Source organism: Mycteria americana, chromosome 2 (genome assembly GCF_035582795.1).
Source record: "Mycteria americana isolate JAX WOST 10 ecotype Jacksonville Zoo and Gardens chromosome 2, USCA_MyAme_1.0, whole genome shotgun sequence".
In the NCBI taxonomy this organism is placed as follows: domain Eukaryota; kingdom Metazoa; phylum Chordata; class Aves; order Ciconiiformes; family Ciconiidae; genus Mycteria; species Mycteria americana.
In genome coordinates, this window is record NC_134366.1 from 128,854,468 (window position 1) to 128,879,173 (window position 24,706).

Here is a 24,706-nt window from a genome sequence, read left to right on the forward strand (position 1 = left end):
TTATATGTATATTTATACGTATGAATGATACATATAAGCTGTGTGTTTATTCTTTCTAGATCCATGTTTTCTCCCAGAGCAGCACAGCCTCTTGCAGTTCTGATTTTTGGATCAGGCTGCTCTTTCCATCTTCTGCTGTTTTGTCAGCCATGGATTTCTGTTCTCACAGCACAAACTTGAGGTTTCTATACTAGTTATTTTGAAGTCAGTATACTATTTATCCATGGACTTTAAAGTCTTATCTTTCTCTCTCTCCCCCCAGTTCAGTATTATACAATAGAAAGAGATTAATATTGCTAAATAGTCACTATTTGTTTGCAGAATTGATGTGGCATGTAAAGCAAATAATTGCACATACAAATAGTACTAGTGCTCACAGCTATTTCTCTTGCATACGCAAACAAGGGATTTACACACTTGTAAGGTCATATGTTGCTTACATAAATGATCTTATCTTCTTGCACCCTGTGTAGTGTGGTATTCCAGATGTTGTGGGGAACATAAAAAATGGCAACACTAAATATAAATAATTTTGGCATATAGCATACAATATATACCACTTACAGAGCATGTGGAGTAAGGCAGTACAGTGATGAGAATTTTTTTCAGGAATTTGTATTTCTTTTGACTGTTCCATGCTTAAAGCAGTTTGTTCATTGAGGGTGAATGAAAGTTTTCTCTGAACAAATGAACTGAGCTGGGCTAAGGAGCTGCTTCTCTGAAAGAAGCTGAGAGATTAAAATGAACCCCAAAAAGTAGCATTGGAGGAGTAAGGAGAGTCAAGGGATGTTGGGCAATGTGGGACCACTTTTTGAGAAGTTCTGCTAGAACAGAAATGCTGCAGCAGTGACTGACACTTCTAAAAGGTGAGAACAGAATACTCTGTGCAGAGGGTAGGCTTGGGACCAGCATCTCCTATTTGCCCTGTATCAGAAAGGTATAGAGGACTCTCTGGTTCTTGGATCTGATAAAGGAAAATAAATGTGTTAAGAATTTGTTAATCTGGGGGGAGTGGAAGAGGGAGGAGGGGAAGGAGAATGTGGGAAAAGAAGAGGAGGAAATGAACATTCTTTTTTTTATTGTGGTTTGAAAGGTGTGCCTAGGATTAATTGATGGAGATTGGGATAAGTGGTAATAGAGTAACAATTTATTAATCAGATAATCATTCATTCCGACCAGATAATGAGGGAGGGTAGGAGAAACTGTGTGTTTAAACAAGCGTGGTTTTGGTTGAGAGCTGTTATCTATTACTTAGGGGGGCTGGAGGGAGGGGGCTACTGGACATTGCAGTTTTGCTTTGTTTGTCAAGGAATTCTTCAAACCCTGATTTAGCCATTTTTGACGGTGGATTGACCCAAGATTTGACCTTGCTTCCTTTTTGTCCCCTCATCTACTCTCTCAGAGGTTGTGTGCGCCTTTGTTGCTCGTGTCTGTGGGTTGCTGGGATTTCCCCACTTGAAAAACACATCTCTCTGTGTTATTCTCTTAAGTTTATACAAACCACTGGCCAAGTGTGAGTAATTCTTTATGAGTAACTGAAGAAACCCTCTTTTGAATAAAAGAACATTTTTAAGCTTATATAGGTGTGTCATGAGAGAAAGGGAAGGAAAGATGAAGTGACCCCTATGTGAAGATACTTTCCTCTTATTAAAAAAAATAAGAAACCCTTCATCATGTAGGGCTTTTTCAGTCTTGATTACATTGTCAGGGTCTTTTTACTTTCTTCATCTTTCCACTTCTTGTAATTCTGCTAACAATTCTTGATACTGATAGAGCGACAAAATACAAGAATTGAGGTAATTGCATTAAGGGAATACTAAAAAAAATAAACCCTTATAATTCCATTTTTCCTGCCATAAAGACTTATAGCTACCTTCTTTAAATTTTAAACTAGCATAATGATAGTAATATTAAGCATTTCTGATGGTATTTAAAACTGTCTGGTGAATGTTTTAAACTGATTAAGAAAATTTCAGTTTGCCATTAGCTTGTTGGTATAGTCTTAGGTTGGCTATTTAAAAGAGAGGCTAGGTAAGAAACTGAGGAAAGTTGTTGCTATATGAATACTTGAAGTAATGATTCATTTCACGCTTTGAATAAATAAGGAATTTTTTAACTAGCGTACATTTATTTAGGTCCAGATTATCATTTATGAGTTGCTTGACATTCCAAAAACGAGGGAACAAAAGACTCCTTATACATAATTTTAAAAGGTGTGGCAATTAGGTAGGATTATCTGTTTCACTGTGTCATAATATCTTGATGTTTTGTTAGGCCATTTTACCCTTTTATTGTTTCCTAGAAGAAATATAGTAAGCCACATGCAAATAAGCTTTGCATTTTTTAAAAAAGACTTCATTTTGGCTATATTTTAAATATATTAGGCAACAGTTAACTGAGTTCTGAAATCTCCAATAAACTGAAGTGGAATGCAGCGTTTTATCATTCATCAGTAAGAAGCTGCAATTATTGCACCAACTTTTTTGAACAAATATGATTAATGTTTGGAGTCAGGTGACTAATAATACCAGCTAAGAAATACTCCCAGTTTCCCTGAGAAACAGGCACCAGTTTGACTAGTGGAACAGTCAAACATGTACGGTACTTGAGGTTTTTTGAGAAGCATCGGTCATTTAGCATAATTCAGTTCCCAGGAAAAAGTAGTTTATTTTCCTCCTGTCAGTTCTGTTTTTGAATTATTTTGTGCTCTCCTCAAAGGCCAAGCTGTATGACATCTTTGCACATAGCTGTGGTGGCACACAGTGCTGTGAAACTAATTTTGCCATATATTTCTTGTCTGTTCTTTGAGAATGTTAAATCTTTGGCATATTGTTCCATTGGACATCTGAGGAGGACATCTGAGGACATCTCATTTATCGTTACTGACTTTTCGTTTTCAGGTATGAAACCATTATGGTGGTACCACAAAGAGAAATCTTCCAGAGTTTGCCTAATGTTTCAGGAAAACATACGCCCTAGGTTTTGCTATACTGACGGTGCCCCAGAATTATTTTTGAGTTACATTGGGGAATTTCTAGGAAATTGCATCAATATTGGAAGTATTAATAAAACCTTGGCCCTGCCACAATCATGATAAAATTCAGAAAAGCTGCCTCATCTTTGCAGCCTGACTGGAAGGAACTACCAGGTTGCTCTTGGAGATTTACCTGTTTATTGCAAACTCTTTTGACTTCAGTCTTGACTAGTAGAGAGGGATCAGGAGAGGAGCACCCTTCCTAAGGAGCCAGAGAAGAGCAGCTTTGGAAATTATTTGCTGCTGGGGAAAGCAGTGTACTCTCTGGTGTACCCATGCACTCTACATTCAGGAACTGCTCCTGGGTTAACTGCGTGTTTGGAATCGGTCGGTTTCATGGAGGTCTTACCCTACAGTTGTTGGAGTCAGGAGATGTAAATAGTGCAGGTTTAATCCTGGAATAAGAATGTGAAAGCCATTCATTTAGTGATAATGCAATCCATCTGCATGCCCAGGAAAGCAGGACGTGGCATTCGGTCTCTCTTAGCTCAGGAGCCATTTGGCATGCATAATTTTGTAGATATAAGGAAGAGGAGGGGGTGATCTTCTATGTTTTTTAATAGTTAAAAATCACATACAGTTTCAAGCGCAGCAGGGGTGGTGTGTGTGCATTTGAATTTTCTGTAGAGAAAGTTTGTCTCTTACTTTGGTCAGAGGAGGAAGAGCGCTTTGATATCCCTGATCCACATACAGTCAGGCCAACATGTTCCTGCTTGTAGATTCAGAGTAAGGTTCTGCTCTCTGTACACACTGATCAAAACACACCTGATATATGTTCTTAGGTGTTCCTGTAGATTTCTCAAACTTACTTAGACAAATGAGCTGTAGTGCCGAGGGCTAAAGCCAGGAGAAAAACCTGTATTCTGCCTTTTGTTACAACTGTGCATATTGTCCTCTTGAGCCTCAGACCCATCTGCAGGATGACTTCTTTCACTGGGGTGAATAAACTGTGTTTCGTATTTGTTTAAATTCTGAAATCTTCTGCAAGCAGAACATGTTTCATATTTAGAGAGAAAATCTTCAGATGGGCTTCGTCTTTCAGGAGTCTTTTGGAGTAAGAACATTTAAAACATTGTGTCATAAACTGTATTGCAACAAACAGCTCTCAAAGGCTACTGGAGTTCAGTGAGAGGTTTGGGAAGTGACCAGTAGTTATGTATTACATCAGGTGTTGTAATAAGTATCATTACCCTTGTAAGTATTTTCACTTCCTCTGTAATGCTAAATCTAAGTGCAAGTGTACATAGGACCCAAATAATTACTGTTATCTCCATATGATGGAGCAGCCTATATGGTATGCATATTCACATACGGATAATGCTGTCCCTATCTCAAAATAAACATAGTATGAGTTCATGAAGGATAAACGGTGGAGGGAAGATTAGTCTCCCCATAATAAAAGCTCCGAGTGCCTGTCAGAAAGGGGTATAGATACCTCATTTGCCTTGCTGAATTTTGATAGTTAAAGACCACCTTTAGCATTGTGTGGAGGGGTTGTTTTTATTTTGCCTGCTACCTTTGTGAAAGGAAATATTTAATAATTTTTTCCCATACATGTTTACCCGTAGCTCTCCCAAATTAAGAATGTCTCACTCTACAGGAATGTGAACTAAAAACCAAATAAAGCTTGTAGGCTTCACAACACAGTCGTTCGTGCCAATGCTCTGGCCTATGCTTAGTGATGACCCAGAGTCTGACAATTTATATCCATTTAGTTCTTTAAAAACAGCAAACATGATTTCTTTTCTTTTTTTTTCCCCTTTAAATCAGCAAGAAAGATGTTTCTGGTTTTGTCACTACCTCCTGATTGTAAAATGTTCAAATAGGTAGTATTTTGCTTAGTAGGAAAAAATAAAATAAAAATTAAACTGTCCGTAATTCTTGCAAGTACGAAGTGATAAACTAAAGGAAACGGTGTTTGCAACAGTCTCATTTACCAGCTGATCTGCTTCAGTCTGAGAGAAGGAAATGCTAAAGTTAATATGTTCATTTGAACACAATAATTTTTCCCTCTAGTATATTTCAACAGTTGCAGATATCACTAGAGGATTTTCTAAACAATTTTTTTATAAAATTGATTTATAAATAAAATAGAAAGTCGGTAAAGCAGACCATTAAATAACATCCACATTTGAATGAAGTTTTAGGTAAGTTGAACAAATTCAGTAAAAAATCAGAAGATACATCAGAAGAAATATGAGTCAGAAGTATAGTGGCTGGCACTTGGACACAAATTGAAATTTGAGTTTGAAAGCCTGGACTTCACTTTTGAAGACTGTGTTTTAAATATTCAGTGTTAGTGAACTGATTCTGCTAGGGGAAATTAGGTTGTGTATTTGTGTGTTTTTGTAGTGTATAGCTGTAAATGCACATTGGCACACTGAAAAGGCTAAATGAACTTTAAAATATGCAAAAAAGTAAACTTTTTGTAGGGGTTTTTAATATGTTTTCCGTTGGACTGGCTTTCAGTGTTTTTGAAATGGTTTCTGCTGTTCCTTTTAGGTACATTTTTTAGCTTACATTTTTAAATTGGTCTGTCTCTTCTGCAGTTATAAAATTGAAATGTGATATTGTTTCTAATGTTACATTGTATGCTATAATTTATGTAAATATTTTGTGTAAAAATTATTCTTACTAGAGTTATTCTTGCAAGGTGGGGGGATTCAGACCAATGTTTCCATCAAAACCAAGCCAAAGGACAAACACTCGAGGCAGGAGGGTAGTGACGGACCTTCAGCCGGTGGCAGAAGGCCCATTTGTTTTTCTGCTTCATCTTGGGTATGACTGAAGCTGTGATCTCCTGTTGAGGAAGTCCGTGATAAATTATTCTCTCTCTCTCTAAACTAGCTTAAAATTAGTCTTACTCCACATCCATCTCCCCGCCTCTCCTCTCCCTGGTGAGCTGTCTTGTCACCACTACATGCCACGGTGTCCATTCAGTTGAGCTGGAACAGCTGTTTGTGATGCTAAGTCAGCAAACTGATGCAAAAGAAAAATAGTATCATAGAATCATAGAATAGTTTGGGTTGGTAGGGACCTTTAAAGGTAATCTAGTCCCACCCTCCTGCAATGAGCAGGGACATCTTCAACTGGATCAGGTTGCTCAGAGCCCCATCCAGCCTGACCTTGAATGTTTCCAGGGATGGGGCATCTACCACCTCTCTGAGCAACCTGTTCCAGTGTTTCACCACCCTCACCGTAAAAAATTTCTTCCTTATATCTAGTCTGAATCGACGCTCTTTTAGTTTAAAACCATTACCCCTTCTCCTATCACAACAGGCCCTATTAAAAAGTTTGTCCCCATCTTTTTTATAAACCCTCTTTAAGTATTGAAAGGCCACAATAAGGTCTCCCTGGAGCCTTCTCGTCTCCAGGCTGAGCAACCCCAACTCTCTCAGCCTTTCTTCATAGGAGAGGTGTTCCAGCCCTCTGGTCATTTTTGTGGCCCTCCTCTGGACCTGCTCCAACAGGTCCATGTCTGTCTTGTACTGAGGACTCCAGAGCTGGATGCAGTAGTCCAGGTAAATAACTTTATTTTTGCATCTGAGATTTGTTTGTTAAAGATTAGAGAGATTTGATTTCTCGTGCTGCCTCAACCTGTTTTGCCATCACAATTATGAGGGAGGAGGGGGGACAGTGTACTACAGCTTAGGAGTGGGGAATCAATTGTGTAGGGCAGATACACCTTGATCTGGTATCTCCAATGAATACTTCCTGACATGAAACTGGTTTTTACTTTGTGGATGCTAAATGTTGATATTGCCTGACAAATAGTATTTTCAGTCTGCAGGTTTGATATAGATGTAGGTGTGGATGTGTATATGTATCTACATTTGCATATGGAAAAAATGTTTTGTTTAAAATTTCGCTGTTCTTGCAGAGCATGAAAAATACAGAATTTTATGATTTGACAGAAAAATCCTTCAGTGAACATGATTTCAAGTCATAGTTAAGAAGATACACTACAGAAAACAAAGATGATCTTGAAATCTACAGAGCAATCAAATGCATGTCATGAGAAGCTGGACATTTTCCTAGCTGAATTTGGTCATTAAAAAGTTTAGTTTGTGGGGAAGTGTAGATGGAGATGTTAATATTTCTTTCATTACTCAACTAGAAATTTGAAAACAACGTAAAAAGTTTGCTGTGCCCTGAGATTGCCTATGTTAAATTTCAGCCCAGAACCACTTTTAATATCACAAATCTTGCACAAAACAAGTTGAACATGGAAGGTAATTTTGTCTGTTTCTAGACAGACCAAATATTCTGACCCTGAGCATTGCAAATGCTGATTTCTGTTTTCTTTGAGCAGTTTTACTTAGATTAATACCACCTCATGTCATCAGAGATAGTATATGTCTTTATTTCTTTTCACATGGCATTCTTCTGTGTCTTACCCATGTACGGCAAACTGGCCTCGTCACAGATCGTTGTATTTTGATTTGATTATACAGAGGTGTTGGAAAGGACTTGGAAAGACAATGGAAAGGTATTCCTTGCCTTTTCCTGCTGGCATGGTTGTATCTTGGGAAAACTTCTGGCTAAAACCCGGTTAAGTCCAAAACCTGTGTGGAAGTTCCTTACTGTACATTAAAATGCTGCTGCAGTGCTGAAAGACAATATTCTTGCTTTCTGGGAGCGTCACTTTGTGAGCAGCCGTGATAAGATTCTAAGTCATTTTTGTGTCGTGTGTAAATACGTGGTACTTTATCTCTGCCCGGTGTAGGCTTCAGATAAATTATTTTGAAACCTCCATTTACATGATGTAAGTTACATGAGAGTTGGAACTCTAAAAGGTATTTCTGTAGTGGAACCATCTCTTTACCTGTATACCAACATACAAAGTAAGGAAAGCATGGAGCTTGTTGTGATGAATTTTGGAAGTGATGGTCTACTGGCAATGCACAGCTTTGTTGGCTGCCCAATAACCATTCTTGCATAATTTTTATAAACCACAATTTACCATTTCTAATTTTTCCAGCTAGGTCGTACCCTTGTAAAACTATGTAATGAGATACTTTAAATATATGCCAAATGATTTCTAGCAGATTTTATTTTGGGTATTTAAAGTATGAAAGGTAACCTTTAATGTCTTTGGAGATTTTATGGCCACTGAAGGAGAAGTAAATAGGTAGAGAACATGTCTTAAGATTCTGATGTAAATGCAGTCTATTTTAATATTAATTATTCCTCCCAAATTGTGCATTCTGGTCCCTTTTTGCACAGTGGACAGGACAAATGAGATCTAGTCCATTGACACTTCAATTGTTTTCCAACTTAATGTTAGTCAGGTCAACCTGCAGGTGAAAAAAATAGAAAGGTTGTAAAATCCAGACGATCCATTCCCCCTTACTCGATTACACTCACTGTGATGCTGAAATCGTGCAACCCATTCCACAACTGCAAATACCCAAAGTTGGAACCACTTCGTAACTCTTAACGCAGTGGTCAGGGTTAAGCAACCTTCTCTGGCAACTTCAATAAACTGAGTCAGTAGAACAAGAAGATCAGTGTGGTAATTATCATAATTTAACAGTTATAACAGTAGCTTCCATTTGTGTGTTTCTAAACCTGAATAAATAACACCTTATGGACGCTGTTGAAGTAGATGAATTGTCACTGTTGTTCTTCAGGTAGGCAAAAATACAGGTGGTGAGGACAGTGCTTATCCCAAATGTGTGTCCTTCCAGGCCAGCATCAGCACCCTCTATCTAGGTGTTGAAGTGGTTGTTCAGAAGTGATAAGCTGTTCCTACAACCTCATTTTGGAATAACTACAGACAGTGTTTCTCTCTGGCACCTGACACCTGCTTGCTTTCTTACTGATGCTTATAAGGACTGATGCTAGAGAAGTTAACCAGAGTCCCAAGACAAATCTTCATTGATGCTTTAAGATTTCTGTTACTCTGTTGCTGACTCATGCATGTAAAACAGAAATAAGTTCTGTTCGCTTTCAGATTCTTTTCCTACTCACCATGATCTTTTGTTAACTGGTGTATTTTAGCTAGAAAACAATATTGCCCACTAGGGAAATATAATTGACTTCTACAAAACATTCTTCCCACTTCATCAATTAGATGATGTTAGCATACCTGTATTTACAAAGTTGATTTGCCCCAGCTCCCTATCACTTAATAATAATAACTTAATAATAATAAAAAATTATAATATAAAACATACAAAGAACACACTATTTATATAAGTGCTGTAATACATTAACATCCCAGCTGTAGGGTTAAAACTAGTGTCCACACTGTGGAATGAAAAAATGAGGAATACTGGGAATCTTTCATTGATAGCTAATATTGAAATTTGGGGTCAGTATGTATGCAGAGGTCAGCATATGCAGCACTGAAAAACACATATAGTACGGCAGATTGGGGAGAAAGGGGAAACGGATGGGGGAGGACAGGGAGAGCCATGAATTCAAATTAAACAACTGTAGCATGAAATTAAATGTCGTCTTGGTGTCTCATCCCAAATCAGATGATATCACATTTGTTTGCCCTACAAGAACATAAATCTTTGTCTGGGCTGTAGGTAAATAACTTTTTGGAGTATAAAAATACAGTTCTTAAAAAAGCATTGAATATGCGGTATACGATTTTCAGCATTGATTTGGCTGGCAGCTGGGAAAGTGTTAGCCTTTTTAAAGAAAGTAAGTTCTTCCTACTGTCTTATTCTGCTGCCTTTCAGTGCTTTTTCAATCTTCAAGCTTTTTCTTGTGCATCCTGTCTTGTCATACCAGGTCAAGCTAAGCTGGGAATGTACCCCTGAAACAGAATGCTTGTTTGTGCCTTTGCAATTACATACTTGGTTTAACACTATATGAAAAAAATATGTATTTTTATACATGTATATTTGTTTACAGCTAACTGTGCTTAAAGAGATGTCTTTTGGTCAAGAAAGGAAAGTTTGTGGTCAATTAGACTTCCATACAAATTTAAAAAAATCCAAAATCTAGTTCTATGTGTGGAACATTTTTATCACATTTTGTGGGATTGCCATTAAAAGAACCTATTTAGGTAACCGGTGTAAAAAGAGCAGTGAAATATGGTTCGTGCCTGTTGCTGTTTTGGAATTAAAACTAGTGGTAATGACACATCCAAATGGGGTTAGGTACAGGTTGTAGTTATCACCTGTTCTCCAAGAAAATTCTCATGAGTGTTTCTCCCTCTTTTCTTTGGAAATGCACCTTTGAAATCCATACGTGCAGTTAAACTGTAAAATCCAGGCCAGATCCTGCAATTGCTGTTGGGAGTCAGCGCTGCTCATGCCTGGCAGAGAGTCCAGGTAAGGTAAGGCAAGGCAGCGGAGGAGGTTTGAATAAGCCCCTTTTCTTAGCGAGGTTCGGGATCCTCACTGGGCTTCTCCACCGGCTGCCCCCAAACACCCAGTCATCTTCAGGCAGGCTGCTGTTCCCCCACACAGCCCAGGACCTTCGTTTCAGGTGCATGCGAAGGCAGTAGTCTGTTCTCATGTTCCCTTTCTTCAGGATCAGGGCCTGGACCCAACCCCGGTAGCCCCCCAGGAGGTCAACGTTGGACCTCCAGGGATGGCGCCGACAGTCTCAACCTCTTGGTTTTCTGTAGAGGACCCAGGGTTTTTATTTTTGCTTTCTAAATTTAAGAATTAACTCTTTTCCACTAGGTTTCTACTTTCCCCAAGCTTTAATAGGCTATTTTTAACAACCAGGAAGAGTAGTAAGCACAGAAATTCACTTTTTTGTAAGTTCTAACTTAAAATTTGCATGCAAGAGTGGTTTTCTTATACCTTTCCCTACAGTTTTGCTTCTGCTTAAAAAGAAGTTATGTGTTCAAACATATTTCTACAGCTATTGTGACAGAAACAGAGGGGAAAAAATTTATATATTACATTTCCATCTCTCACTGTTCAGCATTGCTTCTACTTACAGGCATACTGGGTAATTATTCTTCAGTATGCTGGATAATTATGTTTTGTCAAAACAAAGCCTTGAAAATTAATGAATAGTTACTGCATTACAGTTTTGAAAAATATTTCTAGGAAAAATGGTTGGGAATTTTTCGAAGAAATAATTTTCTGTCAGATCATCTTGTAAAAAAATGAAAACTTTCTTATGAGAAACTTGTACAAGCAATTGAAAAATTGTGAAATTGCTGAAATGCTATGTCTTGAAACAACGCCATTTTCCTACTCTAAAACCACTTGTTTAGAAATTCCATTTCAGTTATGAATTTTTAACTTAGTTTTTTTAAATTGGTAAAGCAAAATGCTTAGATTGATCCAAGTGGGATTTGCTTACTGTGTTTTCATTTATTGAATTTTTGTCTTGTTGATATTTTTACGCTTCTTGCAGTGGTGGAAGTTACGAAACATGTTTGAAAAACGGCTGGTCAGAAAGCACATTTATTAAAAATATAGGCATTTTGTCTCCTGTTCTTGAGAATGTCGTTTGGAGGCTTTGTCTGTATTTGTTTTATAGTATTCCCATTTTTTTAAATTTAGGTTCTTTTTATGCTTCACCGTAGGAGTACGTGAGTTACATGGTGTCACAGGAGCCAAAATCAAGGGTGTCTGACATTACCTGGCAGTGGAGATAACACCATGAACAGTCTGTCCCATGACAACAGACAATGCCTGAAAATGTGGCCTATATTTATGTAAAATACCATTTTTATATGCTGGTGGTTCTCTGTGTCTTATATTACACATCCAGTAGGAAGGAGCCCCCTTGAACCAACCTCCTCCTGATGGTTCCTGAATGCTTTGTTCTGGGCATGGGGATGAAGTCAGGCTGGAGCCAGGTCTAGCAGCCTGCTTTGAGACCCTTCCATGCAAAGAGATTCTACTTAGTGGCTGAGAGGGAAAAATGCAACTGCTAAGATGCTGACAGTACTCTCAAAATACAAATACTAGCCCTATGGGTTGTTGTCAGGAAGGATAAGCAGCAGCGACTGATGTTTAAAGGGCTACGCCAAAGCTTTGATCTGGTTTTGTGACACAGACACTCCCGTGAGGGTCAGGGCTTGTAGCCAGTATCAGGTGCTCTACAGGCATGCAGAAGTCATCCCTGTCCTAGTGCTTCCTCAGTGCAGGTCAGTGAAGTCTCAATTAGAGAAGATATGTGTGACGGGAAAAAGAGGACGAGACCAGTGTGACAATACAGAATATTATCAACAGGAAACTGCATGTTTTAAAGACAAAAAGGTATCTTGTTATCTTGGCTGTGATGATGTATCTCCTGCTGGCCTGCAATGGGTGACAGCTCAGGAAAATCCAAACTCTGTTTAGCTGTGCCTCTCCCTTCAAGTCTGTGCTGAATCACATCAGAGGCTGTTAACACCAGCATGGTGGTAGGAGAACAATGTGCTATTGTTGATATTCTTTTGGATAAGACACAAAACCAGAATCTTAACCACAGAATATTAAATCACCTCTTTTGGCATGAATAGATAGGTTTACTAAGGGCCCTAATCCAGTTCTAATTTACATGATTATCTTTTGTCTCTCTAAACTCTTCCTGTAGTTTTGATTAGATTTGGTCCTCTTTTTTTCTTTCCCTTGGAATATAAATAATGAGAACAAACTATGCTGTACTGATATTTAAACAGATTCTTACTTTCAGGACTGTTTTCTTTTTATAGGGGAGGGAAAATCAGAATCAAGTATACCACGCATGTAGTTTCTCAGTATTTGACCAGCATTATTATGTTGAATCCAGTGTGATGACTGATTATGTCATTACAATAAAATAGTATTCCACATCCATGAGATATAAAATACAGACTATCATCTGTACAGAGCAATTGTGATTAAGATGCTGTAGTAGAGATTTTTTCTTTTAGGACATTTCCCACTAGCACACGTAACTTTTGAAACCTTCATATGCATCCAAAGATGACCAAAGTGATGAAAGAAGTGAGAGATTTTCTATGCATGTCTTAAGATTACCCAATTAAATGAAAAGAAAAAAAAATCAGAATAGGGCAGATTTAAGATTCTTTTTTACGTACCGTGTGCTGTGCTCCAAGTTCTGGTCCTGCTAAAAATGATTCCTTGAAATTATAGGAAATTGTAAGTGTGATGTTTATAAAATTACTTCAGTTTATGATCCTTGATTGGTGTTCAGTTTAGATAGTTTTAAAAGAGAAACATGGAATTTGCATGAATAATTGAATGAAATCAAGGTGGAGGAATGTTAGTGGTGCTGCCCGGGTGTTTTCTCTGCCTGCTATATGGCATGAAATGAAGCTCATTGAAACCAATGGAAGTTGAGTGAGGTTTGGATAATGGCTCAAACCTGCTGCTTATTTAAAAGTCATTTATAAAGTTTTACTTGACCTATAATGGAAAATGGGATTTCTCATTTTGAAAAGTTCAAATGGAAGCTTAAAAGGGTAACAAAACTTTATTTTTTATTTTCAAATTGGAAAACTGCTGCCATCTGCAATTCCCTTTCAGCAGCACTTGTTGTGTCCATAATTTCTGATATAAAAAATCCAAACGTGTCTGGGGAAAGCGCTCCATCAGTACGGCTCGTAGGTCATCCACAGGATTACACTAGTGTTGCCACACACCGGCATTTTTTCCCCTAATCTCTAACTACCAGAGACAGGGAGAGCAGCAAGGTGTAAGAAAGGAAGTGGAAAAGAGGTAATATCAGAGAGCATTTCCTCCTGATCTTTGTTTTCTTCACCTTCCACGTTTTCCTCCTGCTGTTGCTTCATCTCCGAATGATCTGATGATTCACCTCTCGTTGGCATTCCTCTCAGCTGATACATTCCCTCCTGAAGTAGGGCGTGATGGTGGCCAGCCACCATCGCGTCAAAACTTGGGGAGCCAAAGGGAGTCCTCTTTTGTACGTGGATTATAACTGCACCCTAAATGATTTAGGTTTATTGCTTTCTTCTCCTACACCCAGGAGTTTCTCCAACAAGCAGAGACCGTAGCACCGCCGCATTCTCCTCTGGCTTCCCAAGAGAGAGGTTTTATCAAAGTATATTGCTTCTTCCCTGCAGTCCTGCAGCTAATAACCGCTCTGCTCAGAGCTGCAGCGTCTCGGCATAAGTTGGGTCCTTCAAAGATAGCGCTGTGGGCTGTCCATCAATTTGGGGACAAATTTGGTGGGCCAAACCCACGGTCATAAGAGAGCAGCCATGCTGTTCTTGTGCAGGTGCAGCACTGGGAGGGAGGGGGTTAAATGACAGGGTGCACTTGGAGCAAGATGAAGTGTTCAACAGCAGTCCTGTGCTACCAACAGTGGCTCTTCCAGTCTTGGCTGGAGGCCATGGTGGGCGAAGTGGGGGACTGGGGGGGACAGTCCTGAGGCTGCTCCTCTGGGGTTCTGGCCCTGGCCCGCTGATAGCTGCCTCCCCAGCCCGGTTTCTGTAATGGGAAATAGTGCTGCTTTATCCTGCTCTGTCACTGTAGAGCTCACAAGAGCGATGTAAATGGAGCAACTGCTGCAAAAGATTTAAAAATAAATGCAAAATAAATTAAGATCTCAAGGCAGAAAAAGCATAAAATATATAAAAGTTTTACATGTAAAATATTTAAAAAAAAAAACCAAAATCTGGAAATCAGACTTTCATTCCCAGACCTGAATTTACATTTTTGCACTTGATGACATCGGTTGCACAGAAAACCCAGAATCTTAGAGCTTGCAAGATGAGTAAAAATAAAACAGGGAAGTATTTTCCTTCTCCTCTTTCAGTTTTGCAAATCATGTATTTTTATGATTATAAATAGCTAAATCAACAAACTTTTACTGACTGGGGATGTTAAGCACACTTTCGTTGTTGACTTTCAGAGCTATTTAAACTCCTGAGTGCTACAAATTAGAATTCCCTTTGGAAAAGCTTGTAGCTTTCAGCGGACTCGGTTAGAGTCCCCAGTAAGAAGTAGTTAATAGGTAGGCTGTGGTGACTCCAGCAAAACAAGATAATCAATTCCATCTGCTTTTCCAATTAATTACCCGTAATATTGAAAGTCAGGGACATCGTGAATTTGCACAGTAAGCATATATTTTGAAAAAGAATGGTAGTTTGTTCCTTCATTTGCAGTCGATTAATCTGACTTTTCACCTCCCAGAGAAAACCTGGGACCAGCCACCCCTGCTCAGTAGCTAATCTGCACTCCCCGGGCACCTTGTACTCAGGCTGCGAGGACACCGCGCAGCCCGATTTTTTTCGTTTTAACCGGTTTTGCTTGTTCTTGTCAGAAAAGGAATAGTTAAAAGGGATGAATAGAACACTCTGTTTGGGACTTCAGTTTTCCAAAATAAAGTATGTAAGTGAGGGAAAGGTTTCATTCAGTTTTGGCATCGCTTTGTTAAGTCAGTTTAAGCCAAGGAAGATTGTTATTCCACACTGTTTGCCGATAGTGGAAAGTTTACATATCGAACTGATTTCTTTTTTTCCTGAAGGAAGAGAAAATCAGTACGAATTTAAGGGACAGATCTCTTATTTGCTTTGCAGAAGAGATTGTTCTGTTAACAACTCATCAAGAAAGAGGGGGGAAAAAAAAAAAAGATAAACAGGATTAACTGTTTACTTTAAGTGAGCCGAAGTCTGGTTGTTTTTCCGAAGAAGAACACAATGTACTGTTGTATCTGGTTTCCAGAGTGGTGTTTATCATAATTCCTCGTGCGGTGGTTGGTAGAGTGCTGGGAAGGCTCTCCGCCCACTCGCAGCTTGCTCCCTTTCCCTCTCCCATTGAGGCCTCCGGCCAGGACTGCGAGATGGAGCGAGCTGTCCTGTGTGATCTTTACTGCCTGACATGAGCTGACATTGACCCAGAATAAAATAACAGGGGCCGTTTCCTAGAACTCTCGGTGGACTGCTGAGAACTGCTACCATAACTCTTGTAAACACACGACACGCACACACAAACACGCTCCCTCTCCCTCATTTAGAAACACACCTAGGAAAGGCAGCCACTACAGGGGAGTAAAGAAAAACAGCGTGAGTGAAAAACAGAAACAGCAGACCCTGCGAGAAAGAGTGGAAAATTGCCTTTCTGCCGGGGAAGGAGCCCCAACGTGATTTCACTTCTGCTTTTCTTCGTTGCTCTTTATTCTGCCTTTTATTTCGATGAATATTGTATTTTTGTGCTAGTGCAGTGGGATGATTGAAACAGCAGAATGTCTTATTGAATACAGACGCAGCTCTGTAAGAAATCCCGCAGTGTTATTATATTTCATTTACCTTTCACATGCACTGGGGAAGCACGTGTGCAATGTTATGCTACCAAGAATGTGCTTTAGGATGTTCTGTGCCTGCTGAAATGAGCAGGGTTTTTTTTTAATACTCACTTCATGGTTTTGTTTTTTTTTTTTAAATAAAATCTTCTAGGATCTCATTCATGGTCTTATGTGGTTCAGAAGTAAATCTGGTGAATCCACAAATAATACGGTCTTGAAAGATAAGCGACCCCAGTGCTGCTGCTTCAGTGTTCTTGCTTCATTGCAGATGCTGTAATTCTGTAAAGCCCTCACGGTGAGTTTTGCAGGGGGAGCTGAGAGTTCTCTAAGCCCTGTAGCACGGAAGAAAGGGGTTGATACTGCAAGGAAGCCCTTGCAATATAAACATACCATATCTCCATATAAACATTATATCTCCATATAAACATACATATATGTAGCCTCCTCCCCCAACTCAAATGGGATCTAGCACACAGAATAGACTTTGTGGACCTGCCCTCCTAGGTAGCACTGTATTACTCAGCTATGGCTTTCAGATCATCCTTTGAAGACAGGACTTTTATTCTGATTTTTACGTATAAGGAACTGAGGCGTGGAGGAAACATAGCACAGCAAAGTCGATGTGAAATGTTGCCAGAACTAGCAACTGAATGCTGATTTCCTTGGAAAGGAGGGTGCTGAGCACCTTGCAAGAGAAGATCGCTTGGCAGCACCTCACCGACTGTTGGAATTCTTGGATGCCAAAACAATAATTACAAAGTCTTAAGATTAAAAAAATAAACAAAGAACCCCTCCTCAGATTCATAGATAAGTGCTTTAAATGACTGGGTGGTAATTACACGTTATATTTGGAACATGATTTTTCTTTTGGAGATCATCCATAAGAAAGACTTGCAGTTTTCAGCTGAGCCTGTAAATTTCTTAAATGTACATTTTTACTCTTGATTAGTAAATCATGACGTACAGGAAAATAATATTTTCTCTGAATCGTACACTGAAATAACCAAGGGATTTTGTAATGGGATTCCATGCTGAAGTAATGGTACACTGAGGAACCTGAGGAGTGTGTGCATCATTATTTTTTTTTTTACCAACTACAATTAACAGCATAGTGAGTCCGAAACAAGCTGGGATGATCTGATGTGCTTGCTTTTTTGTTACCACCCAAAATTGTTTTTATTTACGTAACAAGCTGTATGGAATGGATCTTAGCAGAAGGACCATAAATTACGTGCAGCGTAGTATTGTACGGGGGAGATGCCTGGGGGATCTGGAGGGAGGAAGCTCTTACTGGTTTCTTGCAGCTGAACCTTTATACAAACTTTTAGGCAGTACTTGGGAAGTTATTTTTCCCTAACTTTCTGTGTCTTCCAAACCAACCACCACTATAAATTTTTACTTACATGGCATAATTACTTTGGATTTAAACTATTACTATAGAACAACTTCAATATTCATTTATGAATCTGAGATAAGTGAAGCTATCGGATGATACTGAAAATATTTCTCAAATGCAACTCTGTAACCTTGAAATTATAGCTTTTGCTCCGTATTGTGTTTGAGTGGATGTCAGGAATATCTTTTTATGGTTTTAAATGTTTTGTTTACTTTTGAGTAAAATTATGCATACAAATAAAACACACACATCAGCAGTTTAATTTGACAGTGCACTTAGAGACAGCATCAGATGGGGTGTTTAAAAAGTTCATTTGGTGCCGTATGAAAACTTCACAGAAGAAATGATTTATGCTCAAAAAATTGTCATGTGTGAAGCCGTGGTTGTCATTGCAAGTATGAAAAGCTGTCTGGTTTTTGTGCTACAGCCATTCCCGAGATGTTGTATGTAGTTCCCACCAGGCAGGTGGTGTTCCACGTTTTGAATGGGAACATTTACGGTGCTGTGGAGAGCCATTCTCTACATGCATGCTGTGCATTAAAAAGGTAGCCCAGCTAATGTGTTTGGCTCGTACAGGTCTCTTCCTACACACAAAAGCAGTTTCCCACAGAAGTGCTGCTTCTTCAGGTCATAGACAGAAAATAGTAGGTGGAAAGATTAACCTGAATGAAGAAATGGAAAAAGCAATCAGCAGGCAGAGAGGCATTCATAAAAGACCTTGTGGAAGTTGCATTTGATTTTCCAGTTTGTATTGAAGTAAGTGACTATTCAAGGAAATGAATAAAAATAAGCAACAGTTATTTTATAACGTCTCTCACTCTTTTTCTTTTTTTTTTTTTTTTAACATATGTATAGAAAGGTAAGGAAAAACAAGGAAAATCCAAACTGATGGGCTTGGTATAGGTACTGTCGTGAGTTATTTGCAAAGTGTGTTATATAAATACTCTGTTCCACACGTGCTAAGAAGTGCCTGCAAGAAAAGATTCCTTTCCTGAGACTGGGGAGGCCTGTGCTACATATTTTCTATTTGAGATGCTGAGATAAGACTTTCTCATTTCGCTGGTGGTACTGCTGTCACATGTGCAGTTTCCACCAATACTTCTGCAAGGACAGCCTGTCTCTCACTGGAGGGAACTGGAGTGTCTGTGTTAACCGTGCGCGCTGTTCCCGCTCTGCCAGGTCCAGCACTCCAGAATCGCCTTCTCCTTTCTTTCCTGCTGGGTCCTTCCACAGTTACCAAATAAAAACATGCATGATCACAAACTCTGCTTTTCGGTAATTTTAAACCTCCAGTTTTCAAAGCAAATGATTGCTATTTTGGTCGTCTCAATGCTTCAAACGAGAGCACTAGGCTGGGTGCTAGAAATGGCTATACTTGGAGAGAGTTATGACCAGGATTCTTCCTTGACCTTGGCATTACCCTTATAAACTGGAAGCAGCAGTGCTTCTGTTTTCCTCTGTACCTGTGTACCTATGCATAGAAGGGGCTAGTCATCGTCATCATTCGTTTTCATTTGTATCATTCAATCCATAGTTATGCTCTGTAGAGCTTCACTTGCTATTTAGTGATAGCAAATGGCATGGATTTTAAGCAGAAAACTCTCAGTCTTGTGTCTCCCTAAAGCGGGTGCATACTTTTCATAAGGTAAACATGAAGCAGTTTGTGATCTGGTGAATACGGTGTTTTTAAAAGGAAAATCCTGCTGGTCTTACGAGCGGGTGGGGAAGATGGATGGTTGTTCCTGTGTGTTTAGACCTATGCCCTGAGCTTTGATTTGTCAGAGATAATATGGATATGGTGAATGCAAGGAGTGCATAAGGTAGGGATAAATTAAATCCCAGTAGGGTGGTGTCCTGCAGGTTACAATTTGAATCTGAGCCATATTAGCAAGAGTTAATCAGCTCCACCTCGAGACTTGACCAGACAAGTTGCTGAATTGGAGTTGTGTAGGTAGTGTTGTGCCTCTGGTGATTAAGGGAGAGGGGGTTTTTGTTTATGTGTGTTTATGTACGTGTGCTTTATGCCTCTGCTAGCACCGCACCTCAAAGAGATAAGAAGTCCTTCTGAGAAACAAAGCAGCAGCAGCTGTTTCTTGGATGGTTAAGATGAAGAATGAGCAAATATCAGAGCTAATACAATTAAATTAGTTTTCAGGCATTCTCCCCATTCCCCCCTTTTCCTCCCTTCCAAAGAAAGAGTAACTAATGAAGTCCCTGCTGAGCACTGCGAAGGTGGTAGCATTTGCCTGGCTGTCTTGTTCCTCATGCTGTACTGCACAGCTTAGCTATGCATGGAGAAAAGCTGCTGTGGGCCACATGGTTGTCCTCCTACCCTAGGGTAAAACAATTATTTGTTAGTTAAGATCTGTTTGTGACAAATTTCTGCTGCTTGTTTTCACAAGACCCAGTAAAGGCAATCCCTGTGTCATCAGTCAGTTCTGGCCTCCGTGCGCTCTCATCTCCTCTGCAGGCAGATCTGCGTTTTCTCATTCTTTTCCACTAGCCGCTGAGGAGGCTGGAGGTGACCCAAGCTGAAGAAGGTTTTTGTCGCCATTACCTCTCCAGAAAGTCAGCTGCCCGATACGAGGCAGCAGTATGGAGAGAGATGATTTTTCATGCATAAAAAGTAATAGTAAAAGAAGGTTTTACCCTTTACCCATGAGAAGTGACGAACTAGGAGAAGGGCATGGTAGAGTAATCCTGTAATCCTCTCCAGATTTCTACTGGGAGACATTTTGTCCTAAAGATCAGCACAGTCATAGAAATCATGCAGAGTAATCAGTCTCATCTTCCCCCAGCCCCCATCCTTGCTTCTGGCTATTGGCAAGTTAACAAAATCTTCCCAAGCTTTTGCGTGAGACTTACTGTGTCATGACTTTAAAAAAAAAAAAAAAAAAGGCTAATCTCTGCCTTGCTTTTTAGCATTCCCTATCTTCGCCCCCTTTGTTATTACCTATGAGTCATACTTCACCTTTTCCTTAGTCTGCATCTCCCACACTCACTCCTCTACTGGCTTTCCTGCCACCCCTTGCTCCTGGAATAAATTCTCTGCCTCTTTGCATGAGAAATGTAAGTTTCCAGAACCATATTTTAAATTCAGGTCTTCAGGTCAATGCAGGGTTGCATCCTATTGTCCCAAAAATAGAGATGGCCCTTATTTCCTCCCTACATGAGCACTGCTGATAAAAATGGAGATGTTGCCCTTCTTTTTTTTAACAGTTCATTACTATGCATACTGCCAAGGCATTGGTAAAGGTGTGTTTTAGCTGATTAACTGATTCAATACAAACATCACATTTTATGGAAAAAAAAGTATTTGTGATAGATGTACACAAAACATAAATACTGAACTGCTGGGGGCAGATACTCATTTTGGATTTGCAGCTTGTTTCATAATTTAGATGTGGGTTTTCATCCTGGTAGTGAGCTTCAAAGGGGGGAAAATTCATGGGACAAACTGTTGCTTTAATCACAGTTAGATTTGCTGATAAAACTTAATTTGTAAGAACTTTTGCTGCAATATGACAGCAACACTGTAACATGGGAAAATAATACAAATGCACTTTTTGGGGAATAAAGTTAAATCAAGGAAAAAACCAATGCTGGAGAGGAAGTTAAGGCCGTGAATCAACAGCCTCTGAAAGCAACTGAACTACTGTTAGTGATGCTAACAGCATGTGCAAAATCCATAACAACAGAACCGGTTTCAGAGAATCATAGAATCATAGAATAGTTTGGGTTGGAAGGGACCTTTAAAGGTCACCTAGTCCAACCCCCCCTGCAATGAGCAGGGACATCTTCAAGTAGATCAGGTGGCTCAGAGCCCGTCCAGCCTGACCTTGAATGTTTCCATTCAAGGGATGGGGCATCTACCACCTCTCTGGGCAACCTGTCCCAGTGTTTCGCCACCCTCATTGTAAAAAATTTCTTCCTTATATCTAGTCTGAATCGACCCTCTTTTAGTTTAAAACCATTACCCCCTTCTCCTATCGCAACAGACCCTACTAAAAAGTCTGCCCCCAAACATGAGAATAGTTCTTCAAATGCATCGCTGAGTTTGTTGTGGGCTTCAGCTGATTTCATGATAGTCAGTAAGTAGGAAAATCAGTTGTCACTCATCATTAAATACCTGTAGTATTACCTACTAAATGAGTGAGACAGATCAAATGATGTTGAGAATATTTCAAGTTTTTGTCATCATTTATTCGTACTATTTTAAAAGTGTGCTGAAGCAGGGAATATGTGTTTGTGAAGTTCTCTTCATAGCGTTAGTTTGGGATATTCCTCATCTTTTACTCTGAAATTGGGCATCTGAAGGTTATTTGCGAAATTCTGTCTTCCAAGTGAGTGAATATATACATTTCATTTTAAGTGCATGTTGCAAAGAAATCGTGACTACCTTTTGGATACTGTTAGAACGAGTGTAGTATGGTGGACGTTTGCTCACATGTACGGTCCTAATAGAGCAAAAGTACCTGGGGTCTGGTGCAAGAGGTTCTGCTGCTCTGTATTTCTCTATGATGCCAATAATCATGGACACGTTACTAGTGTGAATGGGAGCATTAGTGATATAAGCCTCAAGTTATACAGTTCTTTCTTTACTTCTGTATATCAAGCTTGGTCATATGATGACCATTCTCCCATCATATGACCTGGGATGTTGTGCTGCATACACTAGACAGCTGGAGTGGGAGCTTCAGCCTCCTAATCCTGCCTGGAAGATACATCCTTGTCTCTAAGTAGCACTCCATGCAAATAGCAGTTTACTTCTACGGAGTTAATTTTCAAGGAGCTGATGTGATGGTGATGATGATGATGATATTCGGCTACAGTATTTTTTTGGTCAGATCAGTTTCCTATCCTAGCCATTTATGCCACCACCACAAAGGGATGGAAATATGCGGCCAGGTGTGCGGGGAGTTGAGATTCCCATGTCTGACAGCAGCCATCTCTTTGCTTGGCTTAAAAGGGCTGGGAAAATGCACTTTTAGTGACTGATGTATCAACCAAGTTAGTTTTATTTGGGCAATTAACATGTCCCAGAGGACTTAATATGAGCCTGGTGCCAGCTAGTCTGAGACTTACTTGTGTTCAGTTATGTCTCACTAAAGATATGAGAAATTCCAGTGATCAGTTAAGAGACTGCTGAACTGATCAGATCTAAGACGCTAACTCAGTTGGCCCTTGCTTGCTCCAAGATATGGAGGCTTAATTTTTCACAATTAACGGTCACCAAATGTTTTGTTAAGATAGGCAAAACTGTTTGCTTTGTTTTTCCTCTTCCCCTCAATCTGATTTTCAGAAATGTCCAGAGCATATTAGCTCTGTTTTTTGAAACAAAACAATAGCATGAGGAGTTTCAGTCCAATCAGTTAAAACTTAGGAGAGTTTTTAACTGATTGCAAGGTCCTAACATGGAAAGTGGCTGGCAACCATAGTTTTTCTACTTCTGGGCTGTCATGTTCATAGCACACCATCAGTCTTTGTTCTGTTGAGTTGGAGATGATCTTGTGGTATGAATCCAGAAGGCATCTCATGGATTGTTTTACACAGAAAATGAAAATCGTGATACAGCTGTTGAAGACACAGGTTTGTATTGTTAGGACAGTCACCCACTTTCTAGGGTGGGAACACCAGTCATCCCAGAGATGAGGGTATGTATCCTTCCAGCCTACACATCACAACAGCATTTGGTTTCCTCCTATTTGTTGTTGCTCAGGGTGGAAGCAGTGTTTCATGGCTCTAAAGGACTTCTTAACCTTGGGAGGCTGTGGAGGAATTGTACCTAAGCTTTCTTTGCCTGATGAAGACTCTGTTTGTGTGGGACCCTTGTAGCTAGAGATAACGGGGAAAATACGGGAGCCTTCATTTGTGTTCAGTCCTACCACTCCCTGCTGCTCAAAACCAGCACCAGAGTCTGAAAAATTAGGACTCTCAGCTGGTGCTTGCACAGTTGCTGATGTCTGAAAGGCTTTGGAGTTGTATCCTGTGTTGAATACAGCCCTCTCAAGGTTGTAAGCCAAAGTTAGACGGTTCATAATGAACAAGGGAACTGTGATTAATGGTATTCCGTGTGCCCAAGCTTCCCTGTGAAAAAATACATGGATTTCTTCCAGAGAAGTGTAGGAGATCATTTCATTTAAAGTGTGTTCTATAAAGATATAATGACTACTGTTGAATGCTTTCGGGATGCATATAATATGTTATATAAAGTGCTCCAAAAGCAGTTGGAGTTGGCTTGCTGTGAACAATGGTACTGCTCCGGAGAAGGTAGTTTTGGCACGTACCTTTGAATTGAACGGAATTCTGCTGCCTAGTGCACCCCTGAGTTTTATTTAGAGATAAAGATGTGTGTGATACCCTCAGAGGTGATTTTTGTCTCCTTTTGAAAAGTTTCCGTGCTTAACTGTCTCTTTCTGGGGCAATTATACCAATCTTGTAGACAGCAGCCTCCTTCCTCCAGCACTGCATGACTCATACTATCGTGGCTGCTCATCTCAGGTGCAGGATCTTGTGAAACGCATTTTTGACTATCTAAATGTGTGACATCCACTGATTTTGCCTTATCTGCTATGACAGTAATATCTTCTCAAAATGCCAGCAAGTTAGTTAAGCAATACTTCCCAGCCTACAACCCCTACTTCCATAGATTACATTAATCAAATTGTTTGTTTAGCAAGTTTTTTAATTACTTCCTTAAAATAGTTCCTCTGGGCTTCTTCATACCCAATATTGAAAGTACTAATCTGTAGTTTCATGTTGGATTTTTGTTTGTGGTTTTTGGTTTGTTTTTTTTTTTAAAGAAAAATTGTCATTTCACTCTTCTTTGCATCCTCGGGACTATTAAAAAAGTTATAGAAAATGTAATGCTTACTTTGCCAGTTTCAGTGTTGGTGATTATTACTTGTGAAATATGTTGCTTCATTTACTTCTAAGCAGAATTTTTATATTTATTCACACACATGTATATGTTTGCAACATTGCTCTGTGTGCATTGCAGAATTCACCTCAAGTTAGGCAAAAACTCAACCTTCTTTCTTTATAGGTACACAAACCACATAGTGCGTAGCCGTTAGTTGATCTAATCCCCAGTG

The 24,706-nt window shown here is 39.5% G+C and overlaps 1 protein-coding gene across 3 annotated transcripts in view; it reads left to right on the plus strand.

The window, feature by feature from the left end:
- Nucleotides 1-24,706, plus strand: part of SPIDR (scaffold protein involved in DNA repair) — a 207,934-nt gene that overhangs the window by 153,836 nt on the left and 29,392 nt on the right. The gene's annotated exons all lie outside the window — the stretch shown is intronic.